Source organism: Rhinopithecus bieti, unplaced genomic scaffold, assembly GCF_001698545.2.
Source record: "Rhinopithecus bieti isolate Rb0 unplaced genomic scaffold, ASM169854v2 scaffold_2077, whole genome shotgun sequence".
NCBI classification, from domain to species: Eukaryota; Metazoa; Chordata; class Mammalia; order Primates; family Cercopithecidae; genus Rhinopithecus; species Rhinopithecus bieti.
In genome coordinates this window covers 554,153-561,614 of record NW_016803882.1, presented here as the reverse complement: position 1 = coordinate 561,614, position 7,462 = coordinate 554,153, and the positions used below count along the sequence as shown (strand labels likewise).

The 7,462-nt window shown below is 44.9% G+C and overlaps 1 long non-coding RNA gene across 1 annotated transcript in view; it reads left to right on the top strand.

Annotated features, from left to right (window-relative positions):
• The first annotated feature begins 253 nt into the window (after nucleotides 1-253).
• The window catches only part of LOC108518488 (uncharacterized), a 30,935-nt gene continuing 23,726 nt past the window's right edge, over nucleotides 254-7,462 (top strand). The window contains exon 1 of the long non-coding RNA XR_001882376.1: nucleotides 254-352. This is a non-coding gene — a long non-coding RNA (uncharacterized LOC108518488). The remainder of the gene's footprint in view (nucleotides 353-7,462) is intronic.

Sequence of the window (7,462 nt, the reverse complement as noted above, 5' to 3'; positions counted from 1 at the left end):
TCTTCTTATAAGAACACCAGTCATGTTGGATTAGGGCCCACTCTAAATAGCTTATTTCAACTTAACTCTTTAAAGACTGATATGGTTTGGTTTTGTGTCATCTCCCAAATCTCATGTCGAATTGTAATTCCCAGTGTTGGAGGTGGGGCCTGGTGGGAGGTGATCGGATCATGGGGGTGATTTCTAATACTGTTTGAAAGTGTAAAGCACCTCCTCACTTCTCTCTCTCTCTCTCTCTCTCTCCTGTTCTGCCATGGGAAGATGTACCTGCTTCCCTTCCCTTCACCTTCCACCATGACTGTACATTTCCTGAGGCCTCTCTAGCCATGCTTTCCATACAGCCTGCTGAACTGTGAGTTAATTAAATCTCTTTGTTTTATAAGTTACCCAGTCTCAGGTAGTTCTTTATAGCAATGTGAGAATAGACTAATACAAAGACCTTATCTCCAAAAACAACTATATTCTGAGATAACTGGAGGTTAGGACTTCAACACATGAATTTTGGGAGGACAGAACTCAGCCCATGATGAGATCTAATTGTCTATTTGACAAGCACCTGCTGAGTACTTGCTATGAGCTAGGCAGTTAGCCTAGCTGGTCAGGGCATAGTCAAAACCATACTGATTATGTTAATGAGCCAGTTGGCATAACCCTCCCCAAGGACAGGCAAAAGAGTATAGCAGAAGTGGAGTAATGCTTCCATCATTCTTGCTGAAGCAGCCCCAAGCACTTGTGTTAGGTGCACCAGGAGATCATTTTCAGCAATAAGAAAGACATGCTCCAGTTGGGAGACTGCTGTTAGACACAGTGGGCTAACCCAGGACTATAGTGTCCAGAGATGAAGGCTTCCTCTTTGAGCCACTGTAGGGGGCACAGTCCACTGGTGTTGGACTCAGAATAGACTTGGGGAATATGGGCTTATAGGTCTTAAAGTGAAGGGGCCATATGAATACTTGGAAGATGTTAAGTGATGACATGAGTCAGTGCTTGGAATGACTCAGCCATGGCCATATGACTAGCAGCTGTTGACCAAGTGTTATGGGAAGGTGAATGGAGGCAGGGGGATCAATGTCTGACAGTTGAGGGTAAAAGACAGGACAGCCCAGACATTCGGTGGTGGATGAGAGGAATACCTAATTCCAAAGCAGAAGCCCATGAACACATTGAAACAACACTGGGCACAGTCATGGGGTTTATTTTTATATGCCTTAAACCTTTCATATTTATTATGTGATCTTATCCTCCCAAAAAACTTGTTGAGTAAGTAGGGCAGGTATTACTAATCCTATAAGTTAAATAAGGCAATAAGGCCCAGGTTAGTCAAATGAGTGGCTAAGACCACACACTACATTAAATCAAAAGCGTTTCCTGACTCCCATTCCTGAGTTCATTCAACTTTCAGTGCTGAGACTGGTTGAGGGATTTGTCAGCAGTGATTTTTAGAAAAGCTCATGCAGTCCTTTTCGGCTTTGTGAGAGAAGGTGTTTTGGCTGGGTCTGAGCCCTGCCCAGCTGCTTGTCATATGTCAAGAGTCATAATGCAGGGGTGAACCAAAGGCACCCCTTGTCCTTGAATATTCTGAGTGGTCATTAACTAGAATGGTTTTTGAAGGGAGACTTATGCTTGAGTCATGGCAAGGCAAAAGGAAGCCTTCGTCCCTCCCTCCCTTCCTTTCTTGTCTAGAGCTTAAAGGCAATGTCAAGCAGCCTACTCTCTATTCTATTTCCCCTGGGCCACCTCCTTGGCCTTCCTTGGCTCCTAGACTCAAAGTTTCTCCCAAGCGAAAGATGCACCAACATTTCCAATCTAACTCCGAAGTCCTGAGGCTGCTTCCTCTGGGAAGCCCTTCTTCAGCCCCCAGACCTAAGGCAGCGGTCTATCCCTTCTGCTCCATAAACCCTAGCACTGTCATAGCACCAGAGGCTTTGACAGGCAATTGCCCATTGGCCTTTCTGGGTTTCCTATGAGACTGTGCTTCTCATGGACAAAGGCTAGTCCTTCTGGATCACAAATTTACTCCCAGGGTGGCTACAGTGATCCAGGATACTCCCTTGAAGGAACGGAAAGAGGAAACAAAAGAGTGAGGTTTTACAAGATCTTCACTCCTGCCTCCCCCAAATTCCACTCCAGCTGTAGGTTGGCAGAAGAGAGAAGTAAGGGAGTGTTGATCATTCTTTGCTGAAGCTGATCTATGGTGGTTCCATTATGGTTACGATTCTCAAGAAACTTGGACAGAAAGGGTGTGTGGAGAGAGGCAAATAAGGGCCACGACAAAGATCGCTTTCTTGGAAGGAAAGGAAGGTGGAAACCAGAGGGATCCTTTCTCTGACCTTGGAGGATAAGTGAGGAAATGGAATTCCAGTGGAACGGTGGTAACAGCTATTGATCATGACGGAAGCTAAAAGGGTTGGGTCATGTCTGCCATGGCTCATCTTGGCAGTTGCACTCGGATATGGCCTGCACTATTCAGAATCTGAGTTTGGACTCTGAACCATTATAAAAAGCCTGGATGAACCAAATATAAACATGCAGAATGCAAATTCCAAGAAATAAAAAAAGTGATGATATTTATTAAAACCCCAAGGCAAATAGTATTTAAAGAGGACACTGATATACACAGGACTGCTGTCACTTCCTCACTCTAAAATAGAGCCTGTTCCAGCTCATCTCACACATGACTATTATGTAGAACAAGCCATAAAATATGACCATAAAGCACTTTGCACACATAAAATGCTACATGGCAAATCCTTACTACTACTTCCCATCGTTTAATATCTGAAAATAAATGTCTACCAATCATAATAATTTTATGTGACTTTGATGGGTGCTGGCTCTTACCAAGCATGGAAGTAGAAAATGGGCTATCTGTGGAAGGCATAGTTTTACCTTGTAGGTAAAACTGCCTTGCTAGAATACATTTATTTGTGTCCTTCATATTGAAAAAAAAAAATGTTTGCCTGTCTGGAAGATTCTGAAGGTAGATAAAATGCTTTACTTGACATTTCCCCCCAGACCCTATCACACGGTAGGTAATTATTATAATATGTTCATTGAATGAATTAATGATTGCATGAATTGATGATTCAAGATAAACTAAGGGTACAAGCTTCTAGGTAGAATGGGAGCCATCAAACACTGTCCCTAACCCGGACACACACATTGCTTTATGACTGGAGTAGGATCATTGGCATTGTTAGGGAACTGGTCCAAGTTATTTCTGTATTATGCATTTCTTCAGAGGTTAGGACTGTCAGGTTTAAATCTTTTCCTTTCATGCATTATAAAAACTGTTTTTACTTTGCATTCGTGACTCAGTTAGCCATATTCTTGGAAAGTGTTGGCACTATTTCATTGTTCAGATTAGGATCCTCTTCACTTTGTTCCCCACCCAAAACAAAACAAAAACAAAACCACCACGGTTCATACTCTGAACATCAAACTCCTCGTCTCTAAACAGTAGGGGCTGGTCCAAATGCCTCCTTTCTACTTAAGACTCCATGATTTTGTGAGGACACCTCAGTCTAGTGCCTGCCAATGGAATAGATTTATTTTAAGAAGAAAACAGGTTGGGGAAGGAGCTGCTGGGCAGCTTCACCCATTTAATAGTGTGCTTGACAATATAATTCACCTTGTGCTCCTTCCTGAATCACAGCCTCCAATATGCTGCATGCCCCTGACAGCTGGGGCACCATTTGCTGAGTTGAGGCAAGATATGCATTTTGCAACCACTCTATCTCACCCACGCAGGAAACCATTCACCTTCTGGCTGACCTAGCAACCAAATCATAAGCTCAACAGAGAAGCCGGGTGTGATGTGGAAGCTTAGAGGGGGAAAGAACCAGATTGCTTTATGCAGGGTTATTGTCCAGATTTATTTATGGCCCTTAAGTTAGAACCCCTCCACATGCTGTTGGCTGAGAAAGAGAGGGCTGCTATTTAGCAGTATGATGATTTTTTGAAAAAATCCTTGAAATGATTACATATTCCCAAAATTCAGCTTGTAACTGTTTGACAAAACACAATGCCTGTATGTGTGGTCATTAACTACAATGATCTGGGGCATGAGGCAGGATGTGGACACACCACACACTCCTACTGAGATTACAGTCAGGAGCTAGGCATTGCTCTTCATTTTGAGTTTAAAATAAAAAAGACAAGACTGACAAATGAAATATTAATATGGAGCACCCGCCAACAGGTTCATAAAAATTAAGTACTCCTTTTACCTTTTGCCTCCTCTGCATGGTTTCTCTTTTTGGAATCAAACCAGCTCTCCTTGTCATTATCCAATCGATATGGCCGATGGCAATCCTGGGCACTTGGAAACGATGTCCATGTGCTCTGCAGCAGCTGCCATCCATCTCTTGCTTTTCCTTAATTTCTGCTGACAAGCATGTTTGCTCCCACAAAAGGCTTAGATTTGTAGAAGAAGAACATTGGGATTGTGTCCATTTGACCTAAATTTGGGGATGTGGTGACATTGTGATGAGATTTGCTCATAGTAAATCTTAACTGATAGGACTAAAGCAAAACCTGAATCATTGCACGTTGACTGGCTCCATCTGTGTTGGGAAATACAGGTACAGAGTGGAGCATTCAAAGACGGCAGCTCTCTGATGTGTGTGTTTATTGGAAAACAGTGTGGAGAAGAGAATGGTTATAACAGTAAGCAGCCAAGAAAGGAGAGTGTTGACAGAGGAAGGAGGTAGGTGAAGGAGATACTAGGTTTCTCCACTTTATCACTTCTCTCCTTTTCCATGCAGAGCAAGAGACATCATTGTGGCTTGGTTCCTTAGATGTACTTCTGTATGCTCTCCTACACTGCAGAGACATCCAAATGTCTTCAGCTGATTAAAGTCAATAGGTAAGTTTGGGGCCAGGTGCAGTGGCTCATGCCTCTAATCCCAGCATTTTGGGAGGCAGAGGCCAGAGGGTCACTTGAGGCCAAGACTTTGGGACCAGCTTGGGCAACATAGTGAAACCCCGTCTTTGCGGAAAAAAAAAAAAAAAAAAAAAAAAAAAACTAGCTTGGCATGGGGGGGGGGGCCTGTGATGCTAGTTACTTGGGAGGCTGAGGTGGGATGATCGCTTGAGCCCAGGAGGTTGAGGCTGCAGTGTGCCATGACTGCACCACTGCACTCCAGTCTGGGTGACAGAGCAAGACCTCATCTCTAAAAAAAACTTTTTAAATTTAAAGAAACAGGTAAGTTTGAGGTGTCAGGTTGTTAGCATCACACATGGTGCAGTAATTAACGAAGGTGACTTGTGAGCTGCAGGGTCCATCATGAGGCCCTTCTTGTGAGACTTGGTCAGCCACAGGCTCTCCCAGTGGGATGTGCTGAAGCCCCTTTCCACCCTGTCCCTGCCCTCCCAAACAATGAGAGTGCTGCTGGGCCATATGCAAGAAGCCCTGAATGGTAACATCTGACATCATGTGCTGTCGTGGGCACCAAGGAGGTGCCTTGATGGTGTGTCCATCAGATCGGAGTCTTCCTTCAGCTATTTGACTGGATTTCTCTTCCAATTCCAACTTCACACTATTCATTTCCCCAGGGGGCTTGAAGGTCTGTTTCGCACCCTGGGCAATTCGATGGGGACTGACAACCAGCCTGGTCCCACCCTGCCTGACCCATTCTCCTGGGGGATAATAGTCCCTGAGATGACTGAGACTCAGGGCATTTATCTCCACTTTGATGCTATTTCTACTTCATCCTGTGCCTCTAATGACCAAAACAGTCAAGTAGACAGAGTCCTACTTGATCCAATCTCATGAGAAAAAGACTTCATTCTTCTTCAAATGTCTTGAGGACACATGTGTCAACTATCTGAGGTCCTTGAAAGAGAGTCTAAATTCAGGTATGGGATATATCATGGTGATCAAGTTAATCTGCCTAATTTCTCTTCTCCACATGTCAGCATATAATAACAGGATATAAGTAAGGAAGACACTTGAAGGTTTTTAAGAGGAGAGTGTGTGTTTCAGACATGGCCTCTCAGCTGTGGCAGGGGAGAGGTGTGAGGTAGAGGATAAAGGACAAGGCTTGGGAAGGTACAGATGGAGACAGAGGGTCCTGAAACACAAAGTGAGAAGCCAGGCTGTTCCATTGCCCTTTTTACCCCTTCCTTGCTGGGGCACAGCATCACAGGGCAGGGTACAGTGCAATTCTGACATCAACTACCACAGTTGGTGCAGACTTTCCTGGTTGAAAGCAGAGGCCCCCCCCAAAAACCCCCACCCTTCTGACCCCAGCCACAAGCCCTGGGGTTTCCAGGCCACCCACACATGATTGAAATACAGGCTACATGATTGATCTCATCTGCAACCTTCTCCACTCCCCCAACCCCTCTAAGCATATGATTGGCATTTCTGGCCTGGATAGTCCCTATCTTGAAACTGTCAAGGGCACAGTCACCTCACCTCATCAGCATGAACTCAGGCCTGGCCTCAGGGGCCCACCATGAGTACCAAAGACACTCCTATCGCTCAGAACATTCCAAGAGTTTAGAAATTCCCACCCAGGAACCCAAGCAAAGACCAGCCACATTCTTTACTGTAGAACGTCTGCCTTTCTCCTCTCTGCAAAGCCAGATGGGCTGTGAAGCAATCAGCTTCAACCAGCGGCTCTCATCCCTCACCAGTTACAAATGGGCTTCCTTTTGCAAAACTGGAATTGAGACTTAAAAACAGAGGCCAAGTCACATTTTGTTTTACAAACTTGCTTTACCATGGGATTTCTTTTAGCTCAAACTCCCCAAGGTATTTAAAATCTAATAATAACTGCACTGCATTTGTGTGCTTGCCGAGAGACCGTTCTGCACATGGAGAGCACAGTTCCAGTCCCAGCTTGTGGTTTCTTGGCAGCGGGACCTTGTAGGGGCTGCCTTAGGGTGTGTGGCCCTGGGAAAACATTTTTACAGGGTCTCATCTCTGTACAGAAATTTGAGTTACCTTAAAATCATGGTGTCAGCACCATTCTAGTGCCTCACACAATCTCATGAAAGGATACTCTGCCGGCTGGCAGGCATGATCTGCTTGGTGGGACACCCTCTTGGGTCTGGGTCCAACTGAGGACCCTGGAACAACCCCATAGGTGCAGGTCTTTAAGCTTCTTGGGTAGCTGGTCACCCCAGTGAAATGGGGTAAATAGAGTATTGGAGACACATGAAGACCAAGGTCCCCAGGGGTCCCACACTCCTCAGGGATGGGAGGGCCTAAGGCATGGAGCACAGCAGCCCCACCTCCACAAGTCCCTTGAGTTTGCCAGGGTGTCAGGATGTTTCTGGACATTGGACAAATTCCTTAATCTCTGTTTGTCTCTTCCCGCATCTGTAGAATGGAGGTTATAATAGCAATGACTCAGGGTTAGTGGGAGGACAGAACCAAAGTAGAGCCTGGCGTAAAATAAGTGCTTTTTTAAGGTGTTAATTCTGATTCAGTTTTATGGGTTTTTTTTTTTTT